Below are 13315 nucleotides of genomic sequence, written 5' to 3' on the forward strand. Positions count from 1 at the left end.
AAAAATATGCACTCACTTTTCTCAGAGGTAGCTGAACCGATTTTCTAACAACAAATTAAGATTCAAATGAAAGGTCTCATGGTCCCATTGCCTGCTATTGAATTTCATCCCGATCCGACTTCCGGTTCCGGAGATATAGGATGATATGTACCAAAAACATGGAAAAAATATGCACTCACTTTTTTCAGATATGGCTAAACCGATTTTCACAAACTAAGCTTCAAATAAAATGTATTATGGTCCCATATCCTGCTATTGAATTTCATTTGGATCCGACTTCCGGTTCCGGTGTTATATGGTAATATGTGAAAATTTGAGAAAAACAGTTCAGGTATGTAATGTCAGAGACATAACTGGATATCGTGAATACGAATAAAACTGACACTGTTACTTCATACTTCCGAATATAAATTAGTTGATCGATAGTGTGAATTGCGCAAGTTTTGCCCTTTTACACTACTAGACTTTGAAACGATACACCTAAACTACAGTACAATTTGGTAACATTAATCATTTTGACCCACAAATATTACGAAATAACCAGTATTCCTTATGATAAAATAATGCTGGTTCTGAAAAGAACCTTTTATGAAGGCGTTCGTTATGGAGAGTGACGAGTTGAGTTCAAATTCCAATGGATACCATTGACTTCCGTCTTCTATTTGCAGGATGACCTGTTCTGCGTGAATGCGAAACTGATAAGTGTTCTGTTGGAGTCTCCTGCTTCTTCCGCTTGCGGTAACAAGCTTTGTATTTCGCTTGGAGATTCCTCGATCGAACCATAATCAACACGATGACAACGACAGCTAAATTCGAAATGAATGGCTTCTGAGTCAGAGATATGCATTTTTTATAGCAAATCTGCAGAAAGTTTACTACAAACTACAACTGGTTCAAAAATGGGCCGTATATAGTATAGTGAAGTAAAATTTCGCATAATTCTTTGGGTATAAAATTGTGGTTCTAATTGGCACCTTAGAGAATTTTGATGTCGATTATTTCATTTCGGATTTCAATGTTTTAGTAAAAGATACTATCAAAATGCTGTAAGAGATTAATTTCTGGCATCCCAGAAGAGCCAAATTGTATAATTTTCCAAGATATTAAACATTGATTGGATATAAACGATTTTAAACACTGTTGCGAATTTAGAACTGTGAATATTGCAAAAAATTAAAACATTCAAATTATCTTAGATTTGCACTACACTGGTAATTTTAATTTTCGATTTACAAAGAACCAACCTTTCTTTAGGTAACATTTAGAGTAATGGAACCTTTCGACTTTCGAGATTTCGGCATTTCGCTCGTATTGGAATAACCAATTTTACATAAAGTTTTCATTCCTTATAGATGCTCACTAAATCTTAACAGAAAATAATAATTTAATTTTTTTGTCGAGGATTGCTTGGATTGAACGCTCCGGATATCCATTGAGCTTTCCAAATTCGAAAATAAAGTTTTTCTCTTTTATTGCAGCATCTCTCTTAAGGAGTAAGGTCAGCATTCTATGTTGTTGAAGTAACCAATCTTCCAATAGATTGATTGAGTCCCTACCCAAAAAAACGCCAAATGGCTAGTAAAAGAATTTCATTCTAGGCAAAAAAAAAAAAATTCAGTAGATCAGTCCCCAACACACAAGAATTTACGACTCAACTTCAAAACTCTGGTGAAATCGAAGAAGACGAAATAATGGTATCATTCGATGTAACCGCCTTATTCCCAAGTGTCCCGGTGAAGGATTCATTCAATCTATTGGAAGATGGGTTACTTCAACAACATAGTAACAGTTTATGGAAAAGCAAAGTAAGGTCATATCTTAACCTAACTCGGCTTTGTATGGATGTAAATTACTTCAAATTCAGAGGCGGATTTTATAAACACTTACAAGTGGAACCAATGGGTAATCCGCTCTCCCCGTTTTTATGCGAATTGTTTATGGCAAATCTTGAAGAACTTTTGAAAAACCAGGGATTATTACCTAATCGCTGGTGGAGATACGTTGATGATATATTCTGTGTCATCAAACGCAATGATTTATCAACTTTCTTACAAATGATTAAAAACTTACATAAAAACATTAAATTCACCTATGAGGAGGAGAAAGACAACAGTTTACCTTTCTTAGATATCCTCGTTGTCAGAGAGGCAAAAACCTTAAACCTAAACCTATGATATACAGAATGCTTTCAATCCAAACATCCTCGACAAAAAATTAATTGAAAAAACAATCACTTACAACTCTGCCTCCCCCATCGGAAAATTTAAAAAAAATATCGGTGGACTTCAATTCAAACATTGCACATCCTTTGAAATCAAAACTAAATAAATTTGGTTTAGATTTAGTATTCAGCAGCATGAACTGTCAATTGAAAAATTTACTAGGTTCTACAAAAGATCCTACGGATAATTTGATAAAATCTGGGGAATACAAAATCTCGTGTTCTCATTGTGATAAAATATATATTGGACAAACAAAGAGAACTCTAGACATCCGCTTCAAAGAGCACGTCGCTGAAAAAGCGAAAGCATCTAAAGAATTAGAGAAAGGACTACCACATCATTTCAAGTCAAAAGTAGCTGAACATGCCTTCTCTGAAGATCATGAACTCACTACCAACGACATAAAAATCATAAGACAAATTTCCAACCCATGGAAATTAGACACAGCCGAAAGTTTAGAAATCTTCAAAAATAACTCCATTTCTTTATTAAATCGTGACCAAGCAAATAAGCCCTCCTGGCTATTCAAGTTATTACCGACACATAAGATACAAATAGATTTAGTAAATACTTAATCTCTAATCTCCCACTTCTTCAGTTTGTTACCCTCCGCTGACAATCAAACTACCGTCCTACCCGTTTTTACCCGTTGACAATAAGACATTTCGTATAAAATGAGCAGCATTACAGCATTCTTTCAAACAAACTTATAAAACCATTACACCGAAGAAGGATGTAAATAACATTCCGAAATTCGCATATCTGTATTGTAACGTTTGTTAGGCTTCATTAAAGTGTAGTGACTTTGTGAAAGTGTTATAACGTGACAGTGAAATAGTGGAATTGAATGGTACATAAATAGTGCAACTATTGAATATATTCCGCTAACAGCTCCAGGTAAAAATAGAGATAAAACGAGATGAGTAAACAAGAAGGCAACAAATCGGAGTAGACTGCGTTTAAGTTTTGCGTATCGGCTCTAAAATTCTGTGAAAAAAACTATGCTCAATCCTCCTATTGGTGTGATAATGTCTTTCGTTTGTCATTGACACAGTGTCATTAAAACATTATTTTCAATCTGAATGAATTGGTATCATAAATGAGCCCGAATTAGTGGCAGAAATTTAGATAATTTCTGAAACTAATTTGGGCTGATTCATGATACCAATTCATTCAGATTGATTCGGGTAGTTTACAAAGGCATATTTCAGTGTTTACGTCACATATTCGCCAATAAACCAAATGTATCAGCAACAATACATTTGAACTTGATCTTTTTCAGAAGTAATTGGTTCATCCATACCCAAGAAAATTGAGCGACAATGAGTTTTGTAGTATACGTCGCTCTTACCATTATACCTTCGGAGCCATTTTAGAGAAAATTGTGCGAAGAGAAAAAAATGCATTTTGTAATATAGTAATAAATATAGATTGGATTTTTTTAAACATTTATTTATTTATTTGAAGCAGGAAAAAGACCAATGAAGCTGAAATAATAATCTCTCACTCCAGCAGGCATAAAACCTTCTCATCGTTTATATCAACAAATTACAACAAACCAACAGATACATGTATGTACTTATTATTATTATTATTAATATCATTTATTTTACCCCGGCTTTAACCTGTTGGTCGTTCACCGGGGGGAAACGAGAATAGTAATTACATGTCATTTTGAAACAAAATTGAGTGTATTTTTTTTATTTCAGTTTAAACTAGGAAGCGAAAATTCGATGAAGAGAGTAACGGTATGGGCCGCGGATAGCGTCCTCGCGGGTCCAACCAGCCGGTGTTTTCGGTCCTGGTTCTGGTGAGGTGTTAGACCGGATAGTCCAGTAGATGACCCCTGGTTTTGATGTTCTTCCTGTTGTTATTGTTTGAGCGTAGCGATGGTGTTTCTAGTTGATATTGGGCCGCGGAGAACATCCCTGGGGACCTACCCCAGCGGATGGCCCGCGGTGAAGATTCGGATCCGATGGCGATGGTGTCCTAGATTTCGTTGGGTCAAATGTCATCGGCCCCTCGGTTTGTTCGATGGTGAGATTTGAGAAAAATTTAAAGGAGAAGAGCGTGAGAGAAATGTTTTGTTTTAATGGCGGTATATAGTGTTAATTTGACTGATTATGTTACTTTTCCGATCGAAATGATGGACAGACGAGGGTAGGGGGAAACTAGCAGAGATGACCGTCGGACCTAGAAAAGATCGAATTAGTTCTGCGGCTGAGGTGGCGAACCAATAAAGAGTGGGGAGACGAGCGGATGTTAAAGCCGAATCTGGAGACAAAAGCAATATGTTTTTTTTTTTCGTTTGGTTTAAGCGACTGCCGAGTTGAAGTGGCGGGCGAGCGGAACGTGGTGCAAGTGCGCAGGTGCTTGGATCAAGACGATAAACCGGGTGCATTGGATGGCGTTTCTAGTGTAAAAGAGAGCTGATGTTTTTTGGTTCGAGCTAAGCGATATTCAAAGTGTTGTTGGTTTTTTTTTTGGGTCTCAGGGTTATTAGGGATTGTAGGTGAGTCTGTATACCATGTAGTTTGATAGAAGGGAGAGGATCAGGGCAGGGTTTATAGGGTGTGGAAGAGGTTGGCGTCTTTTAGGACGTTGATGAGGGTAATTTCGGCTACTGGGTCATTCGATAAGATGTTTCTTATAGAGTTTTTGATGTCATACTGTACCCGGAGGTTGTGAAATTCCGGGCAGTTGACTAGTATGTGCTCCACTGTAAGCGGTGTGCTGCAAGTGGAGCACATAGGTGGTGGATGCCTCGAGATGTAATGCTGATGGGTGAGGCGTGTGTGACCCGTGCGTAGCCGTGAGAGGACTCGTTGTTCCCGGCGGTCGGTGCGATCCGTCCATTTGAACAGATCCCCCTTAATCTTGGGCAGGAGGCCCCCGGATGATCGCCAGTGCCGTACGAAGTTATCCGTGAGCTTGATTCTAAAGTCAGTTAGAATGTCGGTTGACGGCACTGCGGATCTCATCCGAAGGCTTTTCCTGCCCATAGCCGCGAGTAAGTCTGCCTCTTCGTTACCCGGGATCCCGCTATGTCCAGGAATCCAGCATACTGTGACGTTGCTGCCACAGTTTGCCTCGATGGCCTGGACATATGGGTGTCTGGATCTTCCCGTCTCCAGAGCAGTGATTACTGCTAAGGAATCGGAGAAGATCACCGCCTCGGATCCCGGGGGGATGACTTTAAGGCATTCAAGTATGGCTGCGGCTTCCGCCGAGAACACCGAGCAAGAGGGTGGTAGACTACGGTGTATGGAGGTGTTAGGTCCCCATACAACGAGCCCGGTGCCAGTGCTTGTTCGCGATCCGTCAGTATAGAAAGAGGCAATGCCTCTAAACCTGTCGGAGGTTAACTGGAGAAAGCTGCTTTTCGCTGCTGCTGGGAGAGGTCTGGCCCCTAGGGATTGTGCCAGGGAAGTTTCGATTTTGGGAAGGTCTGGTTGGTACCATGGTCTCATCCAAACTCGGTATAGGCGTGCCAGTTTCGGGATGTTTTTCCCGGTGAAACTCCTGTACAGCGACTGAGCCATTTGCAGTAGAAGACAGTCTTTTCCAGTGGTTCGTTCTAGGTAGCCCAGAGATCTGCGGAGGATGATCCAAGCCGAAAACCAGCGGAATGGGAGCAAACCCGACTCTACGCAGGCGGCTGTTGCTGGGGTACTTGGGAGCAAGTTTGAGGCGTATCTGACGGCTCTGTTGTAAGTAGGGCCCAAAACCCTGAGCAGGGTTTCCATGCTTACAGCCGTCGCCTCTATCCCATAGTAAATACGACTCCAAATTAGGGACTTGGCTATGTTTATCCCCTGATGGCGGTTCCACTGGGGGTGCCCCGCACTAATGGTCTGGGTTAGTCTTAATCTAGATTGGCAGTCTTTTTTTACTTGGCCAAAGTGGTTTGTGAAGTCTAGGTTTCGGTCGAAAACGACGCCGAGTATTCTAGGGCATTTCACAAACGGTACGATGACCGTTCCAATCGAGACCGGAGAGTTAGTGTTGCGGTGAGATTCCCGACAGAAGTGCGAGAGGGAGCATTTGTTAGGAGCGATATTGAACCCGACACTCTCTGCCCATTGGTGGATTGCTCTCGCCGTCTGCTGGATTTTTCTTCTTATTCTTTTACGGGATTTACCAATGACGAGGATCACAATGTCGTCGGCATATACGAAGATGAATATGCCTTTTGGTAAACAACTGAATATGGAGTTCATCCCCACGAGGAATAAGGTTACGGACAACACCGAACCTTGAGGGACCCCGTTTTGTTCAGCGAATGTTTGTGATAAGGATCCACCTATGCAAACTTTGAAGTTCCTTTCCTTGAGAAAATCTTGCAAAAAGACACCCATTCGCCCGTTGATGCCCCAGTCAACCAGTTGTCGAAGGACCCCTTCCCGATTGACTGTGTTATAGGCTTTTGCTAAGTCTATACATAGCGCGTCAACGTGTTGCCCTTCATTGATTCCTCTGTGGATGGTATCGCACAGCGAAGCAAGGTGGGCTCCGGTTCCTTTACCTTGGCGAAATCCGAATTGCCTGTGGTCTAGTAAACTGCGCTCTTCGAGAAATGAAACGAGGCGTCGGTTTACTAGCCTCTCGAGTGTTTTACCCATACACGAGAGGAGGCTAATTGGACGGAAGTTGTTGGCGACGAACGAGCCAGCGCAACCTTTGGGAATAGGAACAGTATGGGCTGTTTTCCAATTAGCTGGAATTGTCCCAGTAGACCAGACTTGGTTGAATAGGTTTAGTAGGGCAATGCGACCTTTAGGAGGAAGATGTCGGAGCATATCATAGTTAATGTTGTCCGGGCCGGTCGATTTTCCTTTTGCGGAGCTTAAAGCGAAGTTGAGTTCCTCCGCAGAAAAAAGTCTGTTCCAAACCTCGTTTGATCCAGGTGGGATTGACACAGGAGAGCGCTGGGCGTTCCGAAGTGAAATTTGGAATGTCACTGGTAGCGCCGTGTCAGCCGACAAGGATTCGAAATAACGCCCGAGGTGGTCGGCGATATCTCCTGGATTGGAAGTGAATCTGCCATTAATTTCAAGGGGGAAGCCCTTTTGCCTACGTTTTCCTCTAAGTGCGTTTACCCTTCTCCACAATTCTGCTGAGGAGGAGTCCGCGGAGATGCCGTCGAGAAATCTATTCCAGCTATCCACTTTAGCTTTGGTGATAGTTTCTCTGGAGAGATTCCTTAGGCGACGAAATTCTTGCGCCTTTGCATCTCTGGAGGGGTGATCAAGGGAGGTTTTCCGTAGGACCCGCAGTGCTTTTCTGCGGGCTTTGACCACTGTAGATACTTCGGCGGACCACCAGTGAATCGCTCGTTTGGGCGGTTTTCCACTGGATCGAGGAATATTATCTTCTGCTGCGCCGAGTATAATTTCTTCGAGCTCCTCTAGGGAGAGATCGGAATCTGGGTAAATCCGGTCCTCGATAGAGGACTCATAGCCCTTCCAATCGGCTCGTTGGAGGATCCATCTGCGACGTCGAGTGGTGAGGGGTTGACACGCGTCTAGTGAAATGAGAATGGGTACATGGTCGCTGCTTTCCGTGTCCGTCCACGTGGACCAGCTGCACGAGCTAACCAGACCCCGTGATACCACGGACAGATCAATGGCCGACTGGTATCGCCCCCTGAAAAAGGTGGGGCTGCCATCATTCATTACTATTGCCTCACACTCTACGATCGCTTGCAAGATTTCCCCTCCACGGTGGCTGTTTTTCTTGGATCCCCATGCACTGTGGTGAGCGTTGAAGTCACCCAAAACAAGGAAGGGGGGTCGAAGTTGCTGGAAAAGTTCCTTCAACTTCTTTCCCACATTTCTAACTTCTTTTGGGATGTAAACGGACACAACGGTGCAGGGGATCGGGAGCTGTATCTTCCTAGCTATAGCGATTAGTTCAGTTTTGATAGGGCAGGGATCCGAAGGGATGTCCGCCCTAACTGCCAGGCCGATCGTTTGATACAAATTGTTTCCGGTGGCGGCGTTCCAGATGTAGCGATGATTAAGCCACGAAGATGGGTTGGTAGATTGGCGTATGTGTGTTTCCTGGAGTGCTATTATCACCGGATTGTGAAGGGCTATAAGATATTGAAGGTCACCAAGGGAATGGCTGAGCCCGTTGACATTCCATTGGATGGCCAACGTAGTCCTATTCGACAGGGAGACGGAGTCAGAAGAGAACGAACAATTACTGACGTAAGATTGTATGGGAGAGGGGGGAGGAAATGCTTCTGCCGATTGTGGGTTGTATGAAGGGGGGTCGGCAGTAAGGGAAGGATTGAGAACAGGAGGAGACGGGATTGCTGGTTCCTTAGGGGACGGGTCGCGGGGGGATTCCAGTTTCCGTCCATTTGGCTGTGGGAAGCTGGCTGTAGATGGTGGAGGATTGTGCTTATAACAGCATCTCGAGGGGTGCCATGAACAGCCGGGGATGGGGCTGGAGCACGGATCCGAGCGGACAGGGTGGGAGGTGTTTGTTTTATTTGAAAATGATGGGACCGCTGCCCCTTCCTGGACCCGGAGGCCCACCGAAACTGGTGGGGGGGCAGACGAAGGACAGCGGACATCGAGCGGTTGACTGGTGAAGATTGTTGGACAAGCTTGAGAGTGGACGGTAGAGGTAACCCGCGGGCGACCCGCTTGCACTTCCATGGCGCAACCATCGAGGGGCGCTGGGGAAGTCACAGGGTCGTCTTGGTGTTGAGAGGTGGTGTTATATTGAGTGGATGTGGGGTTACTAAAGAGGGGTATGGTAGTGGAAGGAAGGGTTAGTATATTAGACTGTGAACGTTGAAAGAAAGAATGATGAGTGATGGACGCGGAAGCCTGGTCGGGAGTTCTTCGAGTTGATTCCGCTTCGGTCATTTCATTACATGGGCTGTTGTTAGATTTAGAGATGTTGCTGAGAAGTATGTTTGGCCCTTTAGGAGATGTTGACACTGTCGACCAGTGCTGAGTCGATAACCATTGATTCTTCGCTCGAGCTTGAAAATAGACTGTCGGATCGAAAGGAGTCAGAAGATGGTAAGTCAAAATCGGTCGGGTCTGGAGGTGCAGTTTCTTGACGTGTGCTGGTGTTTTTTGGGTTTTTCGATCTTTTCTCGCTTTTTTTGCTACTACCACCAGAATGTGGAGGCGTTGGGCTTGTTGCTCTCTCACCGGATCTTCCTTTGCGGGGGAGTTCTGCCGCTCCAGGGCTGGTTGAGGTGTTGGTGTTGTGGAGAGTGGCTTTTTTGCCTTGGTTGGCCACTTTTGGAGGAGGAGAACCGCTGCTGCTTTTTCTTGACAAGGGTACCTCTACATGGTGGACGGATTTCTCCATCAAAAGAGTTTGTATTTGCTCTCGCATCGCCTGGATCTGCTTAGTGGCTTCGCTCAAAGCTTCTTTCAGAAGCTGGATTTCTGGGTCTTTATTATCCTTGCTGTTGGTGGAATTTTCCCGCTTTTCTGCACGCAAACGTACGATTTCTTCGCGAAGAAGTGCAATGGTGCGATCTTTTTCATCGTTGTTCCCAGATAGCCTGTTTTTTAGTTGGTCAGCGTATGAGCTACTGGGCTGGCTGGATCGCATTAGTTGCCTAGCTTCCGGAAAAGATATGCCACGGTCAACCTTGAGCTTAACAAGAGCCTCTTCTTCCAGATACTTAGGGCAGCGCCTAAAGCGGGCAGAATGGTCCCCTTTGCAGTTCAAGCACCTCGGGGGGTTCGGGCATGAACCATCCTCGGTGATCTCGTGCTCAAGACCGCAGGAGAGGCATGTCTGCTTGTTGGGACAGGATCTACTACCATGCCCGAACCTACCACACTGGTAGCAGAGCATGGGAGATGGATAGTATGGACGCACTGACGTCCTGACAAGGCCGATATATATAAATTCTGGTAAGAAGGACCCAGAAAAGGAAAGAACGAGAAGAGGGGTATTGATTGTAGCACCATCTTTACGCTTTGTAATTCTCCGAACTCCACAAACGTTTTGCGTTTTGAGTTCGTTACAAAGTACATCTGTTCCGGTGTCGATTGTATCGCGGTCATAAATAACGCCTTGCACCACGTTCAGGGTGGGGTGGGGTACGACTTCCACCGCTTGACCATCAATCAATTGCTTCAGACCGAGCAAAGCGCAGTAGGCTTTTCTCGAAGTCGTTTTTAGTACGTACCGGGATCCACGAGCCTCTTTTGAGGCCGTGATCACCTTAACTGGATCAATGCCTAATACGCTCTGCACACTCTTCATAATAAGAAATGGATTGGCGGGTAGCCGAGGCTCCGCCACACCATCCCGGGCAACCGCTCGTAATAACAAAGTTTGTTTATCGATTTCGTCTCCAGAGTTCATGAATTCTGGCAACGACTGGCAGAGAGGGAGAGGTATAGATATTTGAGAAGAAAGTGGTGGCATACTAGGGCGGGATGACGAGCCTCCCCCCGGAGGGTCAGGCCCCGGCATTCTTATTCAAGGAAATAAGAGAAGACGGCAATTTTGGTGGTCGGATTAATTATGTGATATAATTGAAGTAAAAAAGGTTATAAATAAATAATGGTTAAGAAGATAAAGAAAAATTACGCTCACCGCTGTGACGAGATGGTCTGTTCGTAGATCCCGTCAGGGCGGAGGAGGACAGCAAGCTATCCGCTCTGCTAATGCTCTATATCGTTGCTGAGTTACACTGTCGCAGAGTTTACCGAAAGATGCCACTACACTAACACTGTCACAATCAAGGTGTAGGCAAAATGGCTACCGACTTGTTTTAGGGTAGATGAGCACGAGTCTGATAAACGAAAAGCACGTGGTTTGTCAAATTTCGTGTTTAATCCACCTAGCAGTGAGATGATACCTATTTTTATCAATCCGCATGTGTTTTTTGCATGAATATTCTTCGGTGTTTAAGTTTTCATGACATTATTTTAATGACCCTGGTTTTAAGCGACAATTTGAGATTTTAATCACTCATTACTCTGTAATGTCGAAACTGCAAATCGGATCGAATTTGAATCTAGAAGTGTGATAATCGATTAAACATGCCATGATATGTAAGTTTTAATTTAAGGTACTTCCAGAGCCGGTATTCAGGAACCAGCATAACCCAAACCGATTCGTATGGCCATATGACGAATAAATTACAACAGTTTTGAGTTCAACTTTGAAGCTTTTCGGGATTGTCATCTTCTATATCGGTTTGAATTTTAAAAATTCATCATCATGTAATTCGAGAACCGGAAGTCATAATTGGATAAAATAATTAATTTTTGTATATAAGTTTGTTTTAATTAAAATTTTTGTTTCTGAAATTTGATTAGGCTTTTTTTGAGAAAACGATTGAGCTTTGAGAAACGATTTTATACTGGAACCGGAATTCTAAAAGCGGTATGGCCGAAGTCAGATAAATTCACCTGAGTAGCTGTACACTTTACATTTGTTTCAAAACATTTGAAAATCAGTTAAGACATCTTTGAGAGATCATAGCACGAATTAAATTTTTAGGTGCCTTCTGATCGACAACTGAATACCACTAAAACTGAAAAAAGTTAATTTTTTTATCGACTATCCAAATCTGCTAACCCGATAAACCTGATTAAATTATGTGGAATAGACATTTTTATACAATCCCCGAAACCGGAAGTTGGATCTGACTGAAAAGCAAGATGTTTTATAGAACTTCGAAACTTTTCATTTGAATCTTAGATGATTCTTAGATTTCATTTGCATCTTAGATCGGTTCAGCCATCTTCAAGAAAAATGAGTTACACAATTTTGATTTCGTTTCACATATCATCCTGTAGTTCCGAAACCAGAGGTCGGAACCAAACATAATGCAGGAACTTTGTTTGGGAGCATACGACTTTTCGTATGAATCTGAATTTGTAGAAAAGAAATTTGCCGAGAAAATTAATTGAAGTTATTTGTCACACACGCATTTGCTGATCTCGACGAACTGATTCGAATGGTATATGGATGTTATGTTGTTCCAGCATTTATTGCTGTAAGTAGTTTAAAACAAAATAATTAAAAAAAATTCTGCCATCATCTGGTTTATATATGTCATATTCGAACGATTATGTTGCCAAAAACGAGCCGTGCCAAAATCGGTCCGAGGCTAAATGTCATGAAAAAGAATGCTGTACACAATCCTTTTGGTTCTTAGAAACAATTGTATGTAACAGTATAAAAAATCGTGTTTTCCGTTGCTCCCAAGCATTTCTTTGTCATACAGCGCTCAAAACTCCTACTGCTGGAATAGGGGGAAAAGTCGCTTACAGAAAAATTTCGATATCTCCGTTAAAAATGGACGGATTTTAACAATCTATGGCTTGTTGGATAGGTATTACCGTGCGGAATCTAAGTCTGAAAATATATTCTGTTTTCAAGGTCAATTGTGACAGATACTGTCAAAAAACTGAAAATTTTGACATAAAACTTTGTATAACTCAAAAAGTAAACATCCTATCTCAAAACCATTCAATCTCCTTTCGTGACCGTCGTATCGATCGGATGGTAGTTTGCATTAGAGCAGCTGTGCGTTAATCCATTCTAATCCGTTTCAAGGTCATTTAATATCAGATCTTTTGTTCGTGAGCTTGTGCAGTAGATCAATACAGTATAAACAATAAATACCGTTAGACAGTGCCGGGTGCTATTGTGTTAAAACAATAAGAACAGTGAACCGACGTTTAGTGTGGTGCCGTAAACCGGTGCTGTGTGCATATTAATTCTCGGAGGTCGTTGTAACTAACGCTTGGCCTCAGCGGCCGAGTTGCTACGGATCATTAGCTAAGTATAATATTTTTTCCCTTCGTGTCCCTTTATCGTCTTATATCTTGACTCCCCCTATAATTTGCGCGGAACCTCAACCGCGCTATGGCAAGTCCATTAAATTCTCCCCTGCCCCCCGAAGATAAAATGGAAACAGATTTTAAATCTACTCCAAATAGTAAGACTCACCGGGTTAAACAGTATCCCGAAGAGCCTTCACCCTCGGCCGGCCTTTATGTGGTTTATTTTCGGACCAAAGAGAAGAATAAACCGCTTAATATTTTGAAAATATTTAAAGACTTGGAGTCGAAATATACAACATTGAA

The 13315-nt window shown here is 42.9% G+C and overlaps 1 protein-coding gene across 2 annotated transcripts in view; it reads right to left on the reverse strand.

Annotated features, from left to right (window-relative positions):
• Positions 1-13315, reverse strand: part of LOC131434462 (protein O-mannosyl-transferase Tmtc3-like) — a 696449-nt gene that overhangs the window by 634273 nt on the left and 48861 nt on the right. Inside the window, exon 1 of one of the 2 annotated variants that reach the window (XM_058601184.1) lies at positions 10809-10825. The exons of the other annotated variant lie outside the window; for it this stretch is intronic. The gene's annotated coding sequence lies outside the window, so the exon portion shown is untranslated. Of the gene's footprint in view, positions 1-10808; positions 10826-13315 lie in introns of those variants that run through there. 2 annotated transcript variants of the gene reach the window in all.

Source organism: Malaya genurostris, chromosome 3 (assembly GCF_030247185.1).
Source record: "Malaya genurostris strain Urasoe2022 chromosome 3, Malgen_1.1, whole genome shotgun sequence".
NCBI lineage: Eukaryota > Metazoa > Arthropoda > Insecta > Diptera > Culicidae > Malaya > Malaya genurostris.